Genomic DNA, 26,063 nt, shown 5'->3' with positions numbered 1-26,063 from the left:
CACTTGAAGCTTAAAGGAAGTGGTTTTAAGAAAGCCATCATATCAATGTGAAACATGCCTGAAAAACTCACCACCCTGAAATAAGGTGGAGAAAAACAAATACTGTCTGATGTCACTCATGGGGAATATTAAAAGCTAATAAGCAAAAACGAATAAATCAAACTAAACAAAAACAAACATATAGATACAGAGAAAAGAACAGTGGCTCCCAGGAGGGAAAAGATGAGGTCAGGGGAGTTAAAAAGGATTTTGAAGTGTGGTGTTGGAGAAGACTCTTGAGAGTCCCTTGGACTGCAAGGAGATCCAACCAGTCCATCCTAAAGGAAATCAGTCCTGGGTGTTCATTGGAAGGACTGATGTTGAAGCTGAAACTCCAATACTTTGGCTATTTCATGTGAAGAGTTGACTCATTGGAAAAGACCCTGATGTTGGAAAAGATTGAAGGCAGGAGGAGAAGGGGACGACAGAGGATGAGATGGCTGGATGGCATCACCGACTCGATGGACATGAGTTTGGGTGGACTCCGGGAGTTGGTGATGGACAGGGAGGCCTGGTGTGCTGTGATTCATGGGGTCGCGGAGAGTCGGACACGACTGAGCGACTGAACTGAACTGAAATGGATGGTGATGGACGGAAACTGAGTTTTTGGTGGTGATAGACAGAAGTAGAAATATAATGTTGTACGCATGAAACTTACATAATGTTACAGATCAGTGTTACCTCAATAAAAAAGCGAAAACTCACCACCTTTGAGAAGTGGCAAGGGCTGGTCCAAAAACGTGTGGACAGATCCATGCAAGTATCAGTAAATCAGCAATGGACACACTGTGAGAAGGTCAAGTTTCCAACACTAAAGTTTCAGAGGATGGCTAAGACCTTCCACACCCTATATTCTTAGTGACGACAGAAGAAATAAGGTGAACTAATCATTCACATACATAAAGGTATCTCACTGGAGTTATGATCTGGAGTTAATTGATCAGTTGCTGGCTCAGCTTGAGCTGCTGTATAAACAGCCTTATGTATAAGCACATCCTCCAGCAAAATGCACGCCAGGACTTACACCACCCTATCCTGACCTTTGACCCATGTCAAAGCAGACCCAGGGTACAGGGACCCATTGCCCTGCCCGATCCTGCACTCAGTCATTCCAACACTCTGCTCCTCAGACGTGTGTGCTGGCCACTTGGCTCCATCAGCATTGCTAAGGGTTTATATAAATACAAATCCACCCAAGAAAGGAAAAATATTTCCCCTTTTCCTGCTTTGGATAAAGTTCTAGCAGACTTGGCTGAGGATTAGACATGCTTCACAGATCAAAGCGCGCTAAGGCGAGGAGAGAGAGAGGAGGAAGGGAGCCCAGACCCAGCTCCGGCCTGCCTGCTCTCAAGATACAAGTCAGGATCATAAAAAGCCCCCACGCTGCTGGGCTGGAGTGCTTTCAAAAGGTGACTCTTTATTTGGATAGCCTGTCACCTACTTCTTCCTGGAAACGGTTCCAGGCTCAGAGGAGTGAATGCAGACAGTTTCATAAAAGCCTTCAGACTAAAACAGTTTCCCTCCAACTTGAGTTCTCCTCTCATCTGAAAAGGGGAGGAACCTTTAGGACCTGAACTGAAATTTGAAACAGTGGCCAGGCTGCCTTGTCGAAGTCGACCTGGTTTTGAAGGACAAAGGGAGCAATCTGAAGTCTTGAAGAACAGTCGGAAACTGTATCTTACCTTCACGTCTCGGAAGGAAGACGACAAGAATTCCTGCAAATTCATTTTTTCTTTGGAGAAAGGGAGGGGCAGGCAGAATGAATTTCTCTGGGTGAGGAGGGTGCTGAGAAGCCACTAAAGGGGCCTGAAAGACCCCACAAACTAGAGTCAGACCCACAGAGCCTAGAAGGAAACTTGAAATTCTTCCACCTCCTTACTTTGCACATGAATATCACCCACTTGTATAAACAAACACTACCAGGAAAGTGGTCCAGCCAGACCCTCTTCCAGCATCAGCGTTTCTTTATCTACTCCCCCCACCCAAGATTCATTCCCAGAAGAGCCAGCCTGGACTTGAGTCTGTTTTAAACAAACAAAAAGCACCCCTGGCTTACTGAAAAGTTTTACATCACAAGACCAATGGCAGCCGAGCCCTCATCTCCAACCTCTTCTAAGTTGTAACTGTGAACAAGGAAGAATTCTTCTTCAGTCTGTTTTTTCTTATTTTTCAGGTACACCTCCCAACAGGTAGGTGCAGCCAGCTTCCAAATGAAGCCTCAGTGAAGCCAAAAGAACATAATCATGAAAATGTTAATGTCCATTAGAAAGTAAGGGACTTCCAAACAGGACGGCTTCATCAAGGCAAACAGCCACTTCCGGGGGCAGCTCAATCTACATGGAAACTCCCTGTAATCTGGCCACTTGCCTAGCCACGATCTCAGGTCACCTTCTTGCCTGAATATCACACTGAGATCTGACTACCTATTAAACACTGTCACTTGGGCACTAATGTGTCTAAAATCAAACTCTTGATTCCCACTGGCCCCATGCCCCACCAAGTTACTCCTTTTCCAAGCTTCCCTATGTCTGTGAATGTCCATTCTGTTCTTCGCTTACTTTGGAAAAAGTACATGGACTCCTTTATCTCTCTCCTTTTCCCTCACACCACACACTGCATACATCGGCACACCCCGTTGCTCTAGCTTCAAACCCATCTATCTGACCATTTCATCAGCTCCTGGTCCATTCACCGTCAGCCTGCATGTGTGATGCTCTCCTAGCCGAGTTCCTGATCCCACAGTCTGTTCCCCGCTGAAGCCAGAGGGATTCCCACACAATGCACACCACAGCACGTGACTCATCTACTCAGACTCTGCCCGCTGTGTCACTCCCGCGTCAACAGGGTCCTGCATCTTCTGCTCCTTTCTTCTGCCTCTCGCTCGCTCGTCATCCTGCTCTAGCCTCGTGACCTCCTTGCAAAGCACACTCCCACCTCAGGACCCCGTTTTAACCACTGAGGTCCCCCACCAGCCTCCCCACACCCATACACGCTTCATTCAGGTTTCTGCTCAAATATCATCACCTCAAAAATAACTTCCTGACCACCCTGTACAAACAGCATCATCCCCACTCCCACCACCTCCCGGTCACCCACATCCCATCTCCTGCTTTATTTTTCTTATGGTACTTCTGTCCACCTGATGTACTGGCTGATGGTGTGTCTCCTCTACTAGAATGTGGGGATTTCTCCTGTTCGCTGTTGGATCCAAGCATCCGGAGCAATGCCCAGCCTGCAGCAGGTCTGAGACAGATGGTAAATAACTGAATCCATCATTTGATGAGTCCATAAATGGACAGCATATTCAGGTGGCTTCCCAAGCTCCCTCAGGTCTGTGGTTCCAAACCTGACGCTGGTGTGGCACACAGGTCAGGCTGCCGGGGCCACAGTCTATACCTTCTTCTTCCCAAGGGAACACAGAGGCCCAGCGGGGCAGGTGTCCAGACTTCTGGGCTCGTCACTGCCCCCTCCACACAGAGTTTGGTGCAGAACCCAGAAGCGCTGCACTCCTCCGGAACTCAGTCTGCTTTTCCATCCTACCTGTTCTCACATCTTTGACAAGCAAAAAAATCACACCAAAGTTAAGATCCATTTGGGGAGATTCTAATGCCAACATCTTGAATTGTCTTGTAAATTTTGAGAGTTATGACTCAGAGACTCTTTAGGGAAGGGGTCCCCAACCTCGAGGATCTAATGTCTGATGATCTGAGGTGGAGCTGACATAATAGTAATAGAAATAAAATGCACAATGAATGTAATGCACTTTAGTCATCCTGAAACCACCACTGGCAACCCCAGTCTGTGGAAAAATTGTCTTCCATGAAACCAGACCCTGATACCAGAAAGGTTGGGGACCGCTGCTCTACGGAAACTGGTGAGGCTAAAAATGCTCTGTTCTGAATTGTAGTTGGAAATGGGTTATTTAGAGAGTGGGGGTGGGGAAGAGGGAAGCAGATGTGGCACAAGTTATTTAGTGCTCTGAGTGAGGGGTAGGAGGAGACCACAGCTGAAATAAGATCTAAGCACCCGCCACTGCTTTCCACAGTCTTAGATCGTTTGCTCACACGCATGCGCTGATGAGCATCCTGCTGGTTCTCCAGGGAACTCTCAGGAGGTCTGTCCTCTCCAGTCTTCTGTCCTCTAAACTCTGCTCATCCTGTGCTCCTTTATCCAGGGGTTCAGCTTCAGCTCCCCTCTCTGCACCGCAGCCTGGGTGCTCTCAAGGCACTGCTGCTGCTGGTAAGTCGCTTCAGTCGTGTCCAACTCTGTGCGACCCCACAGATGGCAGCCCACCAGGCTCCCCCATCCCTGGGATTCTCCAGGCAAGAACACTGGAGTGGGTTGCCATTTCCTTCTCCAATGCAGGAAAGTGAAAAGTGAAAGTCAAGTTGCTCAGTTATGTCCGACTCATAGCGACCCCATGGACTGCAGCCTACCAAGCTCCTCCTTCCATGGGATTTTCCAGGCAAGAGTACTGGAGTAGGGTGCCACTGCCTTCTCCCTCAAGGCACTAGGCTGGGACAATTATTTGTTGACTAGGACTCAAGATCATTGTCCTTTGTCACATGGTGCTCAGGGTCTCAAATATCATGATTTTATATATTTTCTTGGGTTCTTTTCCAAGTGCAAAAGTAAATACAGTCTCTGTTACTCTACCTTAGCTGCAAGTGGAAGTGTGGTTATGAAGTTTAAAAGTGCTTTTGATACCGTAAATAAAATAGTTGCTTTCAAAATGGTAAACCCATCGTCAAAGTTAACAACTTATGCTCTTCCAAAGACAGTGAATGAAAAGATAAGACACATGAGGAGGAACGATTTGCAAACCATAAATCTAATAAAAGGATTTGCATTCTGGATATATAAAGAACTCTAAAAACACAGTAAGAAGAAGATAACCCAATTTAAAAAGGGGGCGGAAGCAAAAGTCTGAATGACATTTCTCCAGACAAGTCACACCAATGATAGATAAACACATGGAAAGATGCTCAGTGTCATTAATCATTAGGGAAACGCAACCAGACCAGAAGACCACATCTGTAAGGGTGACAAAGTGGAAAAGGTTGACCGCGCCAAGCATTAGCGAGGGTGTGGAGGAGCTGGGACTCTCAGACACTGCTGATGGCATTTCTCGAAAAGCTGACTACACCTACCATGTGGTCCAGCTATTCACTCTTAAATTTTTCCCCAAGAGAAAAGTATAAATCCAATGAAAGATTTACATGTAAATGTTCATAGCAGCTCCACCTGAACTAGCCAAAAGCCAGGATCAACCCAAATGTCCATTAAAAGTTGAGCAGATGATGAACTGTGGTATATCCATACAATGGAATACTGATCAGCTATAAAAAATATTGGATATACTGTGTATATCCAGCTATACTGGATGGATATACACAACTGGATCATCTATACACAACATAGATGAATCTGAAAATAACTGTGCTGAGTAAAAGAAGGTGCTTCCCTGGTGGCTCAGCAGTAAAGAATCCACCTGCAATGCAGGAGACTTGGGTTTGATCACTGGGTTGGGAAGATCCCCTGGATAAGAAAATGGCAACCCACTCCAGTATTCTTGCCTGGGAAATCACATGCACAGAGGAGCCTGGCGGGCCACAGTCCTTGGAGTTGCAGTGTGGGACATGACTGGTAGTTGCCTGGGGTGAGGGTGGAGGATAGGAAGGGACAGGAGTGAACAAGCAGAAACTCCTGAGGGAGGTGGCTTTGTCCATTATCTTGACTGTGCTGATAGTTTAATGGGTACATACACAGCTCAAAGCTTATCAAATGGTACATTTTTAAATTGTGCATTTTACTGTATGCCAATTGCATCTCAACTATATCTCAATTAAAATAAAAGCAAAAACAAACCCTATTAGTTAACTAAAAACCCAAACTATCACTAAGAAACATCCACTGATGTTATAGCATCACCACCCTCACCCCCTCAAAAATGAAATGCTTGACAGATTCTGGGAAGGGTAAATTTCATTTAACCGTATCTTCCATGACGTTCAAGCTGAAAAACCAGGGAATCTTAGATCAACTCCACAGAAAGTGGAAATGTTACATAAGTATGCATTTTTTGGCTGAGACTCTTTTTTCAGCTTTTATGATTATTTCACACGTGCCTCACACTGCGATATTTGTAAAATGAAAAAGTATCCTCTTTTAGATGAAACTCAAACTGAAGCCATACACAATCACATAGAAAGTTCTGATAGTAATAATAGTAGATACTATCTAAAACCTGGTAATAATTGGCAGGTGACACCACCTACTAATGGCTATTAAGTTAGTAGATCAAAGTAGTAAAACATCATCAATGGTTACAAACTTTCAGGAAGCATCAGTAACATGAAAACACCCCAGTGTCAGTTGCGGGGGCACAGACATGTAAGAGCTGATACCTGTGACAGGGTAAGTCAGGGTAAACCTATTCCCATCCACCTCTGACCAACTAGAGACCTGTAAGCTTGGCTTCCTCTTCTTTCTCAGGAAATCACTCTCTGCCTATTGCATGCTTTGGAGTATTATTAAAGGTGAGACGTAAGCTTTTGTTCATCCAGTGCTATCCCACCAAACTTCCAGGAGAAGACAAGGCTAAGGAGAAGAAGACATCAGGACACTGGATCCTTTCAATCTTTCATGAGTTGTTTTTTTTTAATGTGGACCATTTTTAAAGTCTTCAAATTTGTCACAGTACTGCTTCTGTTGTTTATGTTCCTGTTTTGGGGCCATGAGGCAATGTGGGATCTTGACTCCCTGACCAGGGATCGAACCCACATCACTGGCATTGGAAGGTGAAGTCTTAACCACTGGGTCACCAGGGAAGTCCCTCCTTTCAGTCTTGAAGCACAAAGTAATCCAGTGATTGACTCATAACATTAGCTCAAAAGAATACCATCTAATCTCCATCAAGTGGCAACTACACCACTTTTGATAATGAACAGAAAAATGAACAAGTACCACAATAAGTTCTATCACTTATGAGAAAATTTATCCTGGTTTTTATGGGAGGAAAAAAATCTCCTTATTTCTTGAGAAATTATACCAAATTATATCCAGGCTCTTTAACTGAAGCCCATTTGTATCAGAGGCTATTAGTCTAATAAAGCCATTTGAAACAAAAAGTACAGACAGTTGCCAATCTACATACATTTGAATTTCAAAAATAATACATGGCCCCATTCCACTTAGCAGTGACGCTTTTAACAATTTCACCTAAGCAAGCTTTCCATTGCCCTGTGTTTTGTGCCAGCCCTGAGCCTCACTGTAGCCATGCCCCCAAACCCCATCCCAGCTCCCAGATGTGGGAGACACTGCCATATTTTCCTCATATCTTACATCTCTTACTTATTCGTACGTCCTCACCTATGCACCTTGCTATGGACTGGGAATGCCAAGACGTTACAGCCACCAGTACTATTCAGAACACTGTAGGTTGACGTGGGCTTCATGCTTCAGTTAGAGCATCACTGCCTCAGGCCGTGTCTTCTTCAGAGTTAAAGAAAGTTTGCAACACGGCCCTTTGAACATTAAGGATGATCCATGTAATCGAAAAGCAAACTCCCTCAACCCACAAATCTGTTTACAGAGCTTCCAAGGTACAAGCAATGGTAGACATTCATATTTCAACTCTAAGTGACACCAGTCTTCTGTCCCTAGTTTTTGCTCAGTACATCCCTACCTTTGCTGCAGTGCTAGAGCTAGAGAGATTTCTAATTCTCTGAGAAAGAGGAGGAGAAAGATCAGAAAGAACGTTAAGTACTCTGACACTCAGAAAGTTAACTTTGCCACTCACCCACTGTGTGACCTTAGGTCAGTTACCTAGCCTCTCTGAGCCTCACTTTTTTCATCTGTGAACTGTGGATAGTAAATGTCAAATCCATACCTCATATATGTGTGCTGCATGAATTAAAATGATGATATTTGAAACTGACCTAACCCAGCACCTGGCACATAATAGCAGCTCCCTATGTTTGTCTTCCTCACAACCTTGCCATCTGAAACATAAAAAACAAGGTTTGAACAAAAATAAACTTCTGGAAAGAGAAGAGCCTTAGAGGAGCAGTTGAGAAGGCCCTGACTTTCCTAATGCCTTCTCTAAAACTCCTGTTGCTGCTTTTATATGATAGCCATCTCCAAGGCAGCACTGACCTCTGAAGACTGTCGACCACTTTCACACATGTCTGAAAGAAGCATCAGTTTGTACCTCCTCTCTGGAGAGAAATTTGGCAGTTCCACTTCAAGATATTTATTCTATGGATATACCCATAAATGTCTAAGGATATCCTGGCAGGTAATTACAGGTAAATTCAGCATTGTTTCCAAAGTAAGAGACTAAAAACACCTCAAATGCTTGTTCATCATAAGGCTGGTTAAACAAAACCAGTGTAAATAATAGAATATACATACAACAAATATAAAAGGAGTCAGATGGCTCTATATGTCCAATAAATATTTTTAACTGAGAAAAGACCCAAGCAGTGTTTAGTGCTACATTTGGGGGCAGAGGGTGGCGGGGAGGCATGACTTTCTCTTCCCCTATTTTTACATTCAAATATATACTTGCAAAAACACAGAGCATCTTGAAAGGATACCCAGGGCAGACCACAGGCAGACAACCCCATCTGGCGAAACCAGCTGCCTCCAGGAGGAGAAATAGGTGGCTATAGGAGAAGACTTCCCTTTCCCCATAGAGCCTTATGTATCTTTTGAATTTGTACCATTTACAAAGACTACCTGTTAAGCATAAGACTTAAAATAATCTACCCCAGTGTAAATTTTTCCCCCTTTCCCTCCCTAGAATAGCTTTCTTATTTTTTAAAAATATTTCTTTAAACTGATCTTTTGTAATTATAAAAATTACCATGCACTGCTTTTAATAAGAAAATGAACATAAAATATGTAAAGAAAAGGCTATAATCCCTTCCACCATCTCAAGTATCCAGGGGTGAACTGCTGTGACCCTTCCTTTCCTTTCTCCTGGCTCAGACATGCAGATAAAACTTACACACACACCAGGGACTTCTGGGGTTGATTTATTTTCCACCAGGCAGAATCCAATCATAAGCCTAAGTGTAGCAATCCTTTCTTTCAAATGACAGTATATTATATAACAGTCATGTAAGAGTGAGAGCTATATTTGTTCCCAATTTCTTTATTCATTGAATCTTAATATCTTTTTCTTCCTTGCCTTTCCTTCACTCCCCCAAATAATTTTACAAAAATGGACTCATATCACACATTCTTTCTTTAATGGGGTCCTTCTAGTTTTGGCTCCCACCCAGTCCCCCCATTTTCTAAACAGCCTCATGGCCCCTTGGAGGGTGGGTCTGTGTGCCCACAAGAGACCTCATGGTCTCCCCAGGCCCACCCTTGAAGCGGGGTCCTGCGATTCAGGGGTGCCCTGTGGCAAGCCTCAGCCTGCTGGCCTGTCAGAGAATCTGGGCCTGGCCAAGTGTCAAGTGTGAGTCCAGACTCCAGTCGAGACCCTGTTTGCATCACAGAATTAAACAGTCTAAAAGGAGAAGCCAGTGGAAACTCTCCCCAACCCAAATCGCACATCTGATTAAGAGAAAGTAGCCCAAGCGACAGAGCAAAGCTCTCCAGCAACTAATGGCCTCTAGTTCCAGCATCCTTCCCTGTCTGTCATCCCTTGCGGAGATGAGAGAACATGATAAGTCAGGACAGGACCGACCGGGGCACCAGTCACAGGCACCTTCACACGGCCCACCCACCGGGTCCGAAGCCACGGCCTGCCTGGCCTTGTGGTGGAGGAAGCAGCTGCCAGATGGAGCCGGAATGCACTGCGAGGGGATTAGCGGCTTCCGTGTAAAGCTCTCGGGATGCCTCCAAGGTCCCTGCAGCAGGAGGTCAAAGGAACAAGGAGGCGGCAGTGGAAATGGAAAGTCACTCACTACCAGGCCTATTCCCAGCCCGCACATTTCACGGAACACAGTGAAGGACTTGCAATCTTTGTTCAGCAAGGAGGCTAGGGTAGGAATGGTGACCTCGCTTCCAGCTATGCTTATAGTTCTCATGTCAGTGGGAAATCTTTCCTGATGTCAGGCGTTATGAAGGGACAAGTCAATCTGATTACTGATTACTCAAAATTTGATTTACAGCAGAGCTTCACAATTTCTTTCAAAAGGGATGCAGGAGCTTTTAAAAATTCCACACAGCAGCTAGTAATGTTTAAACCTTACTTGGGTGTTTCTATTTATGAGGACTTGACCTAGATCAAAGAAATCCTCCTGGACCTGAAACATGCTAGACACCATGAGGGGCTCGAGTGAGAGTTTGTATAAGAATCCTGCTGACATCAAGCCTGTACCGATAGCCCAGATGTCTTCATGGTGATGTCCAGACTCATGCAAAAGACAGTGGGGTGACTTAGCATCAGAGCGTTCTGTCTTATTAGGGATCCACTGATTAACTTCACAAAAGCCCGGCATGAGGAGGAAGAGGGTGCGGGCCTGATTTTGGAGGCTGCCTGCCAGTTCAGCCACCTCCTGGCCGTGGGTGCCCAGGCAATGGCTTTACTGGTACTGAGCCTGAGTCTGCACATCCCTGTGGGGGATGATACATCACAGGGTCCCCAAGGACTCAGTAAGGTCATATATGCACAAGTGTTTAGCAAGAGGCTGATTCCCTTCCCCAAAGCCCGTGAGGCCCCTCTGGGACCCTGGCCCTGGAACTAGACCAGGGCAGGCCACCTGGCCAGAGGCAGCCAGTTCCTCAGTGTGATGGCAACATGCTGCTGGTGAGAAAAGCTGATGTAGGCAGATCAGATGGCTCCCTGGGAACTGGAAGTTGGGGTGAGAAGGGAAAATGGGGCAAGTCCCTGGGGAGAGGCAGAGATGACACTGAGGGGTGAGCATACCTGGGGCGGAGGGCAGAGGATGGGAGGGGGCCCAGGAGGGGAGACCGGGATGAGCCGGGGGGTGGAGACAGGGTGACGGATGACTAGAAGGACAAGCCAGGAGGTACCAACAGACTAGGCTGGGGGGAGGGGGAGAACAGGGGATCTGGGACAAGGGACACAGAGAAAGTCGGGGACAGAGGGACTTCCTTTCTGTGGATCCAGGGAAAGGCTCTACTCTTGACATAATCCTGCTTTATTTTCCCCCCTTAAATTCGCCCAAGAGCCCTGCCTATAATGTAATGATTACTAAATGGCTTTTGCTAAGAGTATCCATTTTGTGCATTAGCTGTGTTATTGTTATTTGCGATGAATTATGTAGCTCTAATGAATTACTGTAAAAACCACTTCTGAAACCTTGGCTTTGAGATGAACAACATATCCCTCTGTGTCCAGGGAAAGGTTTTGCAAAAGTCGGGTGAGCATCCCTGCTGGTAGGGAAGGGGCAAGGAGCCTGGTGTCTGGTCCTAGGCTCCAATCTTGCAAGTTCCCAGCAAACCCTGACTCCTCTGGGCCTCAGGCCTTCAGCCACAAAAAGAAGCTGAACTGGTTTATCTCCAGGGTCTGCTCAGCTTAAAATAGTCTGTTCCAGCTTAAAATACTGTGAAAATGTATTTTCTACTGAATTTTCTAAGCTTCTCGAGTTAAACGCCCCACAAATTTGGCATGAAGTAGAACAATCTCTTAAATCAGGCCAACAGACATGTCCTGGGCTCTCTGTGGCCACTCTCCACCATTCCCTCACTCATCCATGCCCCTGCCTCCACACAAGGTACTGGAACCAAGAAGAGTATTATCTGTGAGCTCCGTCTCTTGCTTAGCACGGAGAAGAGGGAGGATGAGAGAAATTATATGGCCAGAAAAACCCTCCATCCAGAGATGGGTCTGCCCCCCTGGGCTTCAAAGAGCTCAGCCGTGGAGGGCATCATATATAGCTGAGCGTCTGCATGTAAGGCCTGTTACTGTTCTCATCACAGCAAATTTCCATGGAGTGAGAAAATAATGCTAAATTATTAAAAAAAAAAAAAAAAAAGCAGGGCGATTTAATTCTCCATATAAATAAAAGTGCCTTTCATTTCTCACTTAGCAAAAAACCAGTACAGTATCCCCCACCCCGGCACACACAGTGACATGCCACATGGCCAGACCTAAATATTTCTATCTGTGTGGCTCTCTCCTCCCACACCAGGGCCTCCATAAGGGGGACACGCTGACCATCCAGGCTGCCCTGACCCACCCATGCTCTGGGCTTCCAGGAGAAGAAACTGGTACACAGTCTGGCGAAGACCTCACAAATGAGGCCGCCTCCTGAGAGGGTCAGCAGGGAGCAGAGTGCCCTGAGGCCAGCCTCTGCTCAGCTGCAGTCAACTGAGCCCCTCCTAGAAACCAGGCCTGGGTCCCTCCCACACTGCACTTTGCTGACACTAGTCACTGCCCACACCAGCTCCAGAAATGGGCCCTCATCTGGCTCCAGGAAAGGTAAGAGTCTCACTTTAACTGGAAGACTGCAGGCCATTTCAGAGTCCTATGGCCCTGGTCAAGGTCAAGATCTGGCTTAGACAGAGTACTGGGCTGGAGAAGGTGTGAGACCCCAAAAGTGTCTGTCTGTCTTTCTCTCTCTCTCTCTCCTCCCTGCTTTATCAGCAGTGGAATATACATACTGCCAATAGGTGTCATAAAGTAACTCTTGTAACACAGGATTCCACCCTCAGATCTCACCAGCTGCCTGGGTACAGATCTTCCCTAAAAGGTAAAACCATTTGTGGTCAAGACAGACTTCTCGGCCAGAGGCTGTGCAAAGAATTAAGAGCACAGGAGAGCATCCATCAGTTCCAAAGGTCAGGGACAGAAGATGGAGCAGAAAAGAGGCAAGCAAGCTGGAGGTAGGGCTCCAGGGACCCCAGGAGTGAGGTGTGTGTGGCAGTGAGACCTGGCGAGAGGCTGGCACTGGCCTCGGAATAACAGGCACATGCTTCTTCCTGCCCACGTTTGTTCCATATTTCCAGGTTCCCTGGGGACCAGATTTCACTGGGGATAGGACTAGATGAAGCAGCCAAGTCTAGGGCCATCTCAAGCTATCCTGGAGATGCTGCAAAATACAAAACTATCCCCACAAGAATTTAAAGGGATAGAAGACTGTATTCCTTTGCCAGGGCTGCCATAACAAAGCACCACAGACTGGGTGGCTTAGAAAACACAAAGGATTACCTCGCAGTGCTGGCGGCGAGGAGCCTGAGATCCAAGTGTCAACAGGGCTAGTTTCTTCTTTGGCTGCTTCTTCCCTGTTTCTTCACACAGTCGTCCCTCTGGGTGTGTGTGTTCACACCTCCTCTTCTAATAAAGACACTCATGCTGGATTCGGGCCCACCCTCAGAGCCTCATCTAACGTTACCACCTCTCTCCACACACAGGCACATTCTGGGGTACTGTGGGCTAGGACCTGAACATGAATTTGGGGATAAGGGGGGCACAATTCAGCCCCTAACAGAGACTAAATAAGAACCTCATCAAGGTACTGGGTTTCTTTTGTGACTCAAGGAGCCTGACTCTTAATCCCCTTCTCCAGTTCCTGGAGGTTGTGAAATTAACTGGAAGAGATTCAGACCCAAGAGTCCAAGATAGGATCTAATCTAATCTTTCATCTTACAGCTGAAGCTGAAGCCCCCAGGCTCTGAGGAACCGGTCGGACAGCTGTATCCAAGGGGTTCGTCAACTTCCCATCAACTTCCTTCCTTTAAAGTTAACACACATGCATTGTTTTGTTTTGTTTTTTAATCTGAACAGGAAAGAACAACATAAAGTGAAAAAAATATCTCTCTTCCAACTGCCAGCCTATTCCAAAGAGGTAACTACATCTGTCACCCATTTTTTGAGGCCCTCCCAGAAACTGGAACGCAGACACAAATGTCCACGTGTGTGAGTGATGTGCGGCACAGGTTTCTGGCTGCCTACGCAATATCCCCTCTCCTCCTCATCCATGCTACAGGACCCTGGGTGGTATGTCAGGAAGACTGTGTGCCTCATTAAAATCCTTGCCTTCACAGACCCCCTGAAGGTCTGGGGAGCCCTGGGACAGTTAGTCTAGTCAACGAACTGTGAGCAGAAGTCTGCTCAGGGTTTCTGGAAATGTTTTGGCTTTCACGATATAGGAACCATTCCTTCTTTCTACTTTTCTCTGAATATCTTTTACTATCTGGCAGTGCAGATGGGAGGCCTGATGGGGATCAAGAGAAGAAAGAAACTTGAACAAAACTTGAACAAAACTCAGACTCTTTGCAACCTCATGGACTGTAGCCTGCCAGGCTCCTCTGTCTATGGGATTTCCCAGGCAAGAATACTGGAGTGGGTAGCTGTTCCCTTCTCCAGGGGATCTTCCCAATCCAAGGATTGAACCCAGGTCTCCTGCATTGCAGGCAGATTCTTTACCAGCTGAGCCACAAGGGAAGCCCAAGAGTGCTGGAGTGGGTAGCCTATCCCTTCTCCAGCGGATCTTCCCAACCCAGGGATTGAACCAGGGTCTCCTACATTACAGGCAGATTCTTTACAACGTGAGCTATCAGGGAAGCCCTGAATTTATTTATTTCATAGCATACACAAAAAATATCTTGAAATGGATCCTAGACCACAACATAAAAGTTATAAAACTTCTAGAAGAAAATTTAGATGAAAATCTTAATCCTGAGATAACCAAAAACTAAAAAACAAAAACCACTAATCAGAAAAAAAAAACACAAAAAACCTGATATATCTGAATTTTAAATTATTGTTCCTCAAAAAATACTGCTAAGAAAATGAAGAGCCACTAACTGGGAGAAAATCTTTGTAATACATATATCTGATAAAGGACTTGTACCCAAAATATGTAAAAAAACAAAAAAATTCTTACAACTCAGTAAAAAGAAGACAAGCAGCTCAATTAAAAAAAATGGGCAAAAGATCTGAAAAGACACCATGCACACACAACACACATACACTTGGAAAGATGCTCATCGTTAATCTTCAGGGAAATGAAAATTGAAACCATACTAAGATAAACAACATATCCAGTAGACTGGCTAAAATTTTTTAAAACTGACAATACCAACTATTTTGAGTACTGGAGCAACTACGAATTTCATACGTTGTTAGTAGGAGTACAAAGGTACAATCACTTGGAAACGTTTAGCAGCTTCTCATAAAGATGGACATGTGTTTATCGTATGGCCCAATAATTCTATTCTTAGAGAAATGACAATATGGATCTGCCTACACAAAGACTCACACGTGATGTGAACAATGAACATCATGAATACGGTTCTAGTCACAACAGCCAAAAAGTGGAAACAAAGGCTCCCATCAAGTGAATGAATATACCATGGTGTTTTCTGAAATGAACTAGTATTGAGCAGTACGAATAAAGGAACAAACTAGTAACACATCCAACAACATGAATCGATCTCAAAAAGTTATGCTGAGTCAAAGAAGCTGGATGTCTGGTTCTCAAACTCTGTACTACCCCGGAGCACCATGGTGAACTCACAGGTACCAAGGGGTATTTTAAATTTTTGAGGAAAACACAGCAACAACTGAACCATGGTGCCAAGAACTTCTACCGTGTTCTCTGGACCTAATGGAACTATTAGATATTGCTGCTGACTTGTGAAAAGAATGACTGATCCTCTAAAGGTGTTATGAGCCAAGAATGTCTAGCAACCTCTGAGCCAGACATGAGAGAGTACATACCTTGTGAATTCTATCACAGGCAATCTCAATCTACAGTGAAAAAAAGCACATCAGACTGGGACACCTTTTAAGAAGATAGAAATATTCCATATATTGATTAGGATGGTGACTGCATGTCAAAACTCGCGGAATTTATCATATGCTTCCGTTCCGTTCCGTCGCTCAGTCGTGTCCGACTCTTTGCGACCCCGTGGACTGTAGCCTACCAGGCTTCTCCGTCCATGGGATTCTCCAGGCAAGAATACTGGAGTGGGTTACCTAGGTACATTTTTTTCTACATGTAAATTACACTTCAAAAAAGTTTATTTTAAAATAAAATATCCCCAAAAGTTAAAACACATAAAAAAAAAAATCCTTTCTCGTGGGCCCTGAGCATCTTTCCCAGGTGGTAAGCACCTTGGAGCAGAAGTGTGTGATGCCATTCCAGCATTTTAGCTGCCCTCAGGGCCCGGGAAAGCATCTCAGTTCATGCTCAGAAAACATGTGCTCATTAAGTCCCTAATTTTCCTCACAATGAAGATGTTTCCACAAGGAACTGAAAATTGAAACCAAATTCCAAACTTGACATATAATGATCTTTTCATGAGAACGAAATTTTAGCTCAGCAGTTTAATTTTTAGCATTTATAAATATTTATAAAGCTTTTCTCTCGTACTCCCTCAAGAGTCTAGTCACTGAATAAGGTTTCAAATGAAAAATTTAAAAGACCATTTAACCCGCTAAGAATATTTTTGGATCCCAATAATACCATGGAGAAGAGTCAACATTTGGAGACAGCTCTCATTAGCCATGTCTTAAGCTTCAACCATAGACCCCTGAGATTAGTCAGAACAGAAATTACCAAAATAGGGCCCACTGCCTGCTCCTGTAAATAAAGTTTGATTGGAATATAACCATGGCCAGCCTTTTAACAATTATCCATGGCTGCTTTCCAAGATGGTACAACTCTGCTTTTCCTCTTTGCTACAACAGCAGAGTTGAACAGTTGCCAGAAACACTCTAGGACCCATAAAGCTGAAAATAATATCTAAAGCCTGATGCTGGGAAAGACTGAAGACAGAAGAAGGGAACGGCAGAGGCATGACAGTTGGATAGCATCACTGACTCAAAGGACGCGATTTTGAGAAAACTCCAGGAGACAGTAGAAGACAGAAGAGCTTGGCGTGCTACAGTCTATGGGATCGCAGAGAGTCAACACAGGACTTAGCAACTGAACAACAATAAGCTCTTTGCAGAAAAGTCTGCTGAACACTGACCTTAGATATATCTGATCTAAAACATGTACCATAGAAACCTGGAAGAGAAAGAGGAGGAGAAAACCAAAAACTTATGAAGGATTTCTTTTTAAACAGGATGAAACAATTTTCTGCAGACTGTGATGCAGGAGGGAAGTTTATTGTTTCAAATGTAGATTTCAGGCTACTGTTTTTTTCCCACAAAATGTGTAGCTTGAGGAGTACCAAGATTCTGGATTGTCTCTGACCCAAAAAAAACCTACTTCTGCAGGCTGTTTCACGTTGTAATCATCAACGGCTCTAGACTTCTTAGAAAAAAAGTACCCAGCTTTCTATTTTAAACACTTCCTGGGTGCAATGATTCATCTATTCACGAACTCAACATTTTTATGAGCAAGATTAATTCAGAAGAGAAAAAATAAAGTGGAACTTTCTTTAGTTTCCCTTTCTCCTCACAAGGGTCAGAAAAACCTGACTGCTTTTCTCAGCTAAATTTAATCATTTTTCTCTAAGTTAACCAATCTTTGCCCCTCCCCCCGCAACAGTCATCTCATTGTTTATTTAAACTGGCTTTTTACATATGTATGAGTTTCATTCTGCCTAATGTAGAGACTGAGCATAGTTACATGTAAATTTTTTTAAGATATATTTATACAAGTTGAAGTGAGTTAGGAAGAGCAATTTGGGAAGAGTGGCCTGTGACTCTGGCAAAATGTAACTACATTCTGTGTCTATATTTGTTTAGTACTGTGAAATAGAAAATCAATATGTAATCACCAACTAGATGTTTATAACACTGCAGTTCTTACATGATGATGCAAACGCTCTGCTATTTTGAGCAAGTTCTTTATATATTCTTGAAGCAGATGACCAAATAAGTTATCCTGCTAGGCAATCAGGACAAAATATTTTAAGTAGCAATGAAATAAATATTTTATTTTATCCGAATAAGATATATAAATAGCCAAGAAGCACATGAAAAGATGTTCAACATCAATAATCATTATGGAAATGCAAATCTAAACCATCATAAGATACTACTTCACACCATTAGAATAGCTACTATCAAAAAACCTAAAAACAAGTATTGATGGGAATGAAAATGGTACAGCTGCTGGGGAAAACACTATGGTAGTTTCTTAAAAAATTAAAAATAGAATTACTGTATGATCCAGCAATTTCACTTCTGGGTATGTACTCAAAAGGATGGAAACCAAGATCTCAAAGAACTATTTCTACACCCATGTTGAAAGTGGCATTATTCACAATAGCTAAAACATGGTATTATCCCAAGAGTCCACGGACAGATGAATGGATAAGCAAAATGTGGTATAGACATTCAATGGAAAACTATTCAGGAATAAATTGACTCATTCCACAACATAGATGAATTTTGAGGCTATTATATTGAGTGAAATAAGCCAGAAAAATAAAATATGCCCTTCCCTGTTCTCTCTCAACTACCTCTCTTGTGGTTTGGCAATTTGGATTTATAACTTAGCATGTTTTAACCACTGTGAAAACAAACAGAAATAGGTTTGCATATAAGATTGTGAGACAGAAAAAGAGGGGGGTCTGTATGAGACAGAACAAATTAAGAGTGAAAGATACTGGGTATAGATTGGATGGGGCAAGGCAGGGAAGGGGAAGAGAAGAGAGGACAGAGATAAGGACTTTTCTTGCCTGGACACTACCCTGTGCCCCATCCCCATGAAAGTGAAAGTCAGTCAGTCATGTCTGACTCTTTACGACGCCATGGTCTATACAGTCCATGGAATTCTCCAGGCCAGAATACTGGAGCGGGTAGCCATTCCCTTCTCCGGGGATCTTCCCAACCCCGGGATTGAACCCAGGTCTCCCGCATTGCAGGGAGATTCTTTACTGTCTGAGGAACCAGGGAAGCCTGCCCCATTGCCATAAACACCAGCAAAACCACTCATTTTATAGGCTGGAAACCAGAGACTAGCATTTTGCTTAAATTTAGCTTTTACACTAAGATCAGTGAAAACAAAACAAAACTGGAAAGGTATATAAACTGAAGAATTATTTCTCTGTTTTGTCATTATCTGGGGGCAGAATTATGCATAAAGAGGACAAAATATAAATGGCAGAGACATATTTTATAACTCCAATTTCATTGGAGAAGGGAATGAGAGATCACTGCAGCATTTTTGCCTTGAGAACCCCATGAACAGTATGGAAAGTCAAAAGGATATGACACTGAAAGATGAATTCCCCAGATCAGTAGATGCTCCATATGCTACTGGAGAAGGGAGGAGAAATAGTTCCAAAAGGAATGAAGAGGCTGAGTCAAAGTGGAAACAACGGCCAGATGTGGATGTGTCTGGTGGTGAAAGTAAAGCCCATTCTGTAAAGAATAATACTGCACAGGAACCTGAAATGGTAGATCCATGAATCAAGGTAAACTGGAAGTGGTCAGACAGAAGATGGCAAGAGTGAACATCAACATTTTAGGAATCAGTGAGTGAACTAAAATGGACGGGAATGGGTGAATTTAATTAAGATGACTAGTATATCTACTACTGTGAACAAGAATCCCTTAGAACAAACGGAGTAGCCCTCACAGTCAACAAAAGGGGGTGAAATGCAGTACTTGGGTACAATCTCAAAAATGACAAAATGATCTCTGTTCGTTTCCAAGGCAAACCATTCAACATCACGGTAATCCAAGTCTATGCCCCGACCAGTAATGCCGATGAAGCTGAAGTTCAATGGTTCTATGAGGACCGACAAGACCTGCTGCTGCTGCTGCTAAGTCACTTCAGTCGTGTCCGACTCTGTGTGACCCCACAGACGGAAGCCCACCAGGCTCCCCCATCCCTGGGATTCTCCAGGCAAGAACACTGGAGTGGGTTGCCATTTCTTCTCCAACGTGTGAAAGTGAAAAGTGAAAGTGAAGTCGCTCAGTCGTGTCCGACCCTTAGCGACCCCACGGACTGCAGCCTACCAGGCTCCTCCATCCATGGGATTTTCTAGGCAAGAATACTGGAGTGGCTTGCCATTGCCTTCTCCGGACAAGACCTTCTAAAACCAACAAAATCGATGTCCTTTTTGTCATAGGGGACTGGAATATAGAAGTAGGAAGTCAGGAGATACCTGGAGTAACAGGCAAGTTTGGCTTTGGAGTACAAAACGAAGCAGGGCAGAGGCTAAAAGAGTTTTGCCAAAAGAATGCATTGGTCAGAACAAACACCCTCTTCCAACAACACAAGAGACAACTCGACACATGGACATCACCAGATGGTCAGTACTGAAATCAGATTGATTATATTCTTTGCAGCCGAAGATGAATAAGCTCTATACAGTCAAAAAAAACAAGACCAGGAGCTGACTGTGGCTCAGATCATGAACTCTTTGTTGCAAAATTCAGACTTAAATTGAAGAAAGTAGGGAAAATCACTAGGCCACTCAGTTCAGTTGCTCAGTCGTGTCCAACTCTTTGCGGCCCCATGAATCACAGCACACCAGGCCTCCCTGTCCATCACCAGGTATGACCTAAATCAAATCCCTCACGATTATACAGTGGAAGTGAGAAACAGATTTAAGGAACTAGATCTGATAGAATGCCTAAAGAACTATGGATGGAGGTTCATAACATTGTACAGAAGGTGGTGATCAAAACTATCCCCAAGAAAAAGAAATGCAAAAAGGCAAACTGGTTGTCTGTGGAGCCCTTACAAATAGTTAAGAAGAGATATGAAAGGCAAAGGAGAAAAGGAAAAATATACCCATCTGAATGCAGAGTTCCAAAGAATAGCAAAGAGATAAGAAAGGCTTCCTAAGTGATCAATGCAAAGAAATAGAGGGAAACAACAGAATGGGAAAGACTAAAGATCTCTTCAAGAAAATTAGAGATACCGAGGGAACATTTCACGCAAAGATGGGCACAATAAAGGACAAAAACCCTATGAACCTAACAGAAGCAGAAGATACTAAGAAGAGGTGGCAAGAATACACAGAAGAACTACACTAAAAAGATCTTAATGACTTAGATAATCACGATGGTGTGATCACTCACCTAGAGCCAGACATCCTGGAATGCAAAGTCAAGTGGGCCTTAGGAAGCATCACTATGAACAAAGTTAGTGGGGGTGATGGATTCTAGCTGAAATCCTATTTCAAATCCTAAAAGATGATGCTGTGAAAGTGCTGCATTCAATATGCCAGCAAACTTAGAAAACTCAGCAGTGGCCACAGGACTGGAAAAGTCAGTTTTCATTCCAATCCCAAAGATGGGCAATGCCAAAGAATGTTCAAATTACTGTATAATTGCATTCATTTCACACATTTTGAACAAAATAATGCTCAAAATTCTCCAAGCCAGGCTCCAACAGTACGTGAACTGAGAAATTCCAGATGGTCAAGCTAGATTTAAAAAAGGCAGAGGAACCAGAGATCAAACTGCCAACATCCGCTGAATCATAGAAAAAGCAAGAGAATTCCAGAAAAACATCTATTTCTGCTTCACTGACTACACTAAAGCTGTTGCCTGTGTGGATCACAACAAACTGGAAAATTCTTAAAGAGATGGGAATACCAGACCATCTCACCTGCCTCATGAGAAACCTCTATGCAGGTCAAGAAGCAACAGTTAGAACTGGACATGGAACAGACTGGTTCCAAATAGGAAAAGGAGTATGTCAAGGCTATATATTGCCCCCTGCTTATTTAACTTCTACGCAGAGTACAACATGCGAAAGAAATGCCAGGCTGAATGAAGTCCAAGCTGGAATCAAGATTGCTGGGAGAAATATCAATAACCTCAGATATGCAGATGACACCACCCTTATGGCAGAAAGCAAAGAGGAACTAAAGAGCCTCTTGATGAAGGCAAAAGAGGAGAGTGAAAAAGCTGACTTAAAACTCAACATTTAAAAAAAAAGATCATGGCATCTGGTCCCATCACTTCATGACAAATAGATGGGGAAGCAATGGAAACAGTGATAGACTTTACTTTCTTGGACTAGAAAATCATTGCAGATGGTGACTGCAGCCATGAAACTGAAAGATGCGTGCTCCTTGGAAGAAAAGCTATGACCAACCTAGACAGCATATTAACAAGCAGAGACGTTACTTTGCCAACAAAGGTCCATCTAGTGAAAGCTATGGTTTTTCCAGTAGTCATGTATGGATGTGACAGTTGGACCACAAAGAAGGCTGAGCGCTGAAGATTTGATGCTTTTGATCTGAGGTGTTAGAGAAAACTCTTTTGAGTCCCTTGGACAGCAAGGAAATCCAACCAGTCAATCCTAAAGGAAATCAGTCCTGAATATTCACTGGAAGGACTGACGTTCAAGCTGAAATTCCAATACTCTGGCCACCTGATGCAAAGAGCCAACTCATTGGAAAAGACCCTGATGCTGGGAAAGATTGAAGGCAGGAGGAGAAGGGGGTGACAGAGGATGAGATAGTTGGGTGGCATCACCGACTCAATGGACATGAGTTTGAGCAAGCTCCTGAAGATGGTGAAGGACAGGGAGGTCTGGTGTGCTGCAGTCCATGGGGTCGCAAAGAGTTGGACACAACTGAGCGAGTGAACAAGATCAATCTCAAGTAGGTAAAAATCTGCCCTTCTCCAAGACCCTGACTGCATGGTCGTCTTGCTGAAAGACATACAGACAGAGATTCTAATCGCACAGAAAGCATGACAGACAGAGAGGAAAGTACCTCTTGACCGTGGTGTCAGCCCCTCCAATAACTAGCAGGGAAACACAGGGCAGAGCTTGTCCTTTTCAGCGTTGTCATTCAAAGAAATGGGGGCGCTCAGACTGCATAGTCTCTAAATGTTCCTCCCTTTAGCTCTAAAAATGATACGATTCTATGTCATACAATCATTGTCCCAATATTACTACTTCTCTTAAAAATGGGGCAAATAACCCACAGATATTCTCAGCAGATGCGGGCTTCAAATGTGCTACTTGTTCCCTTTGGGTAAATAGTACCACTCTCTTCAAATACAACTTTGTTCACTTAACCAGGTTTCTTTACAAAAATGCAAATATAATATGCACAGGCACATACATCACTACTGTCATTGTTTAAAGTTAACAGTGCTCTGGTACCAACCTCTTATCTGAAAAGATCTAAAACTACCCAAGTAAGATGCTTTAATTCTGCAGAGGCAAGGCTGGCTTCCATCCACCTTCTCTGTCATAAACCAGGAGGCTGGTGCAAGGTCAGTCTCAGCTTCAGATGCCTCCTCAGATAATCCCACGCACTGCCCATCACTCTCTAAAAACACTGTAAGGTAAGTGTAAGACTTGCCTTACACTAACTAAAGCTTAACTCGTATATCTGCATACTGGATTACTGATCAGCCACCCATTCCACACAACACACACACAAAGCTAGATCTTTCAACTCCTAGACAGCTGGGGAGAAAAATATCAATAACCTCAGATACGCAGGTGATACCACCCTTATGGCAGAAAGCAAAGAGGAATTAAAGAGCCTCTTGATCAAGGTGAAAGAGGAGAGTGAAAAAGCCGGCTTAAAACATTAAAAAAAAAAAACTAAGATCATGGCATCTGGTCCCATCACTTCATGGTAAACAGATGGGGAAACAATGGAAACAGTGACACTTTATTTTCTTGGGCTCCAAAATCACTGTGTAGGTGACTGCAGCCATGAAATTAAAAGACACTTGCTCCTTGGAAGAAAAGCTATGACCAACCTAGACAGCATATTAAAGAGCAGAGACATTACTTTGCATACAAAGGTCCATATAATCAAAGCTATGGTTTTTTCAGTAGTCATGTACAGATGTGAGAGCTGGACAATAAAAAAGGTTGAGCACCTAAGAAATGATGCCTTCAAACTGTGGTGCTGGAGAAGACTCTTGAGAGTTCCTTGGACTGCAAGGAGATCAAATCAGTCAACCCTAAAAGATATCAATCCTGAATATTCATTGGAAAGACTGATGTTGAAACTGAAGCTCCAATACTCTGGCCACCTGATGTAAGGAGCCAACGCATTGGAAAAGACCCTGATGCTGAGAAAGATTGAAGGCGGGAGGAGGAGGGGATGACAGAGGATGAGATGGTTGGATGGCATCACCAACTCAATGGACATGAGTTTGAACAAACTCCGGGAGATGGGGAAGGACAGGGAAGCCTAGGGTCCTGCACCCCATGGGGTCGCAAAGAGTCAGACACAACTGAGCAACTGAACAACAGATGTGTTGGTTGCACCGCGACACCCCCAGGCACATAAGGATGCTCCATAAACACTGCTTCAGTAAGCAAAAGTAAGTTCTCATCCTGGGCACTTAGGTTGTTGCTTTATTTTTAAAAGAAGGCCCCAATACTATCAGCATTACTAGAACAACTCTTGGATGAATTCATAAATAATAACAATAAAAGATGAAGGACAAAGGGAAAAAAAATTCACGTGAGCTGGAATACGAGAAAGACTATGAGGACATTCCAAATAGAGTAAGCTACAATGTCCCTAGGTATTTTGAATGAGCATGTTTTTTTTCCTTTAAAGTTAGAGATTTAAACTGGCCGGCTTTCAGCCATACACAGAGACAATAGAGTGGATTTTTTAAAAACATTCTGCTTCAAAATTGCCATTCTTTCTCAGGCATGATCAGCTAAACAACTAATGGAGTTTTCTAGTTTAGTTCATGTAAAAGGTAGAAAGAGTTCCATTAAAAAAAAAATAAGCTGTTTCCACAGTGCAAACCAATATTGGAAAGGTGATTAGAATTGATCATCTATGATGCCCAGGAAAAATCCATACTCCTTTTCAGTAATATTAGCCCCATCACATAGCATGTCAGGTAACAATGTCCAAACCTGGAAACACACCCAGTTAGAGCCAGAAGCATGAACAAAAGATGTTAAAGGGCATGTGTAGGGCTGTTTGGAAACCGGTTCTCAGTCAGGCGCCTACAGTTTGATTAAATTGCATTTTACAAGACGTTCCTGCTAGGGCCAACATCAGGCTCCTGGGAATGTCTCTCGTCACTGGCTTTTTCTGATCTTTATCCAGAAGTTTTCTTTCCTTGACTTAAACATTTCCGCACCTTAAGCTTAGTGTTTGAGATTTATTAATAAAAGCATACATCCCCATGGAAAAGCACTGGGGAGCCTGAATGAGACAAAGTTTTGATCAAGTACCGTAATAAAAAACTACATGAGTCCCACACTCAGCTTTTGATTTTCCCCATCAAAATTTCCTCCTCTCCCTTTCTTTCCCAGCTTGGTAAGTGGCAACTCCATCATTCCGGTTCTTCAAGACAAAACCTTTCATCTTTATTTACTTCTTTTTTTCATAACCCAGAACCTCTCAACAAACCTTTCAGTTCCATCTTCCCATTAGGTCTAGACTTTGACCACTGCTCACCAGCTCCACTGCTGGGAAGCATTCCAAGTTACCATCAATTCGTGCCTAGACTACTACAACAGTCCTACTTCCCCTCCCTGCTTTCTCTCTTGTCTATTCACCCACACATCCTCTGTGATCCTTTAAAAATATTTAATTAAAAACTTCCTTAATTTTTTTTTTCTCAGTTCAAAAACCTCCACTGGGTTCCCAGTTGTCAGAGTTGATGAGATTACAAGTGATTTTTATTTTCTTTCCACTTTCATGCGTTGACAATAAATATATTTTGATTGTCCCTGGAAGGAGCAGCCAGAGTTTTTGTTTCCAATAAACTAGTTACAAATGTCTTGAGAAAGAAAAGATTCTCTAAAGTAGATAGAAGTCACTTAAACTGAAGAAAGAAAATATGGAATAGAATAGGAATTCATTATTGATAAGGTAGTGGTTATAACGGAGAAGGCAATGGCACCCCACTCCAGTACTCTTGCTTGGAAAATTCCATGGATAGAGCCTGGTAGGCTGCAGTCCATGGGGTCACACAGTCAGACACGACTGAAGTGACTTACCAGCAGCAGCAGCAGTGGTTATAGACAGTGAAAATAACCTATTTTTTTTAATTGTCATGTATTAACTTCCCGAATGAAGATGCTTCATGGCAAAGTTTTGCAGTAAAATTTCCTGCTCATTCTAGCCTTCAGAAAACATGTGTTGACTAAAGTTCTTCCTGATGATGAATGGTGAAAGGAATACTTCCATTCCCAACCATTTCAAATAGCAGGCATCTAAAGTGAAAT

General features: G+C 43.5%; 1 protein-coding gene across 2 annotated transcripts in view; it reads right to left on the bottom strand.

Moving 5' to 3' along the window:
* Positions 1-26,063, bottom strand: part of MFHAS1 (multifunctional ROCO family signaling regulator 1) — a 111,578-nt gene that overhangs the window by 32,764 nt on the left and 52,751 nt on the right. The window lies entirely within an intron of this gene.

Source organism: Moschus berezovskii, chromosome 26 (assembly GCF_049115385.1).
Source record: "Moschus berezovskii isolate FMDL1 chromosome 26, NW_MosBer_1.0, whole genome shotgun sequence".
Classification (NCBI taxonomy): domain Eukaryota; kingdom Metazoa; phylum Chordata; class Mammalia; order Artiodactyla; family Moschidae; genus Moschus; species Moschus berezovskii.
This window is presented reverse-complemented; position numbering and strand designations above follow the sequence as displayed.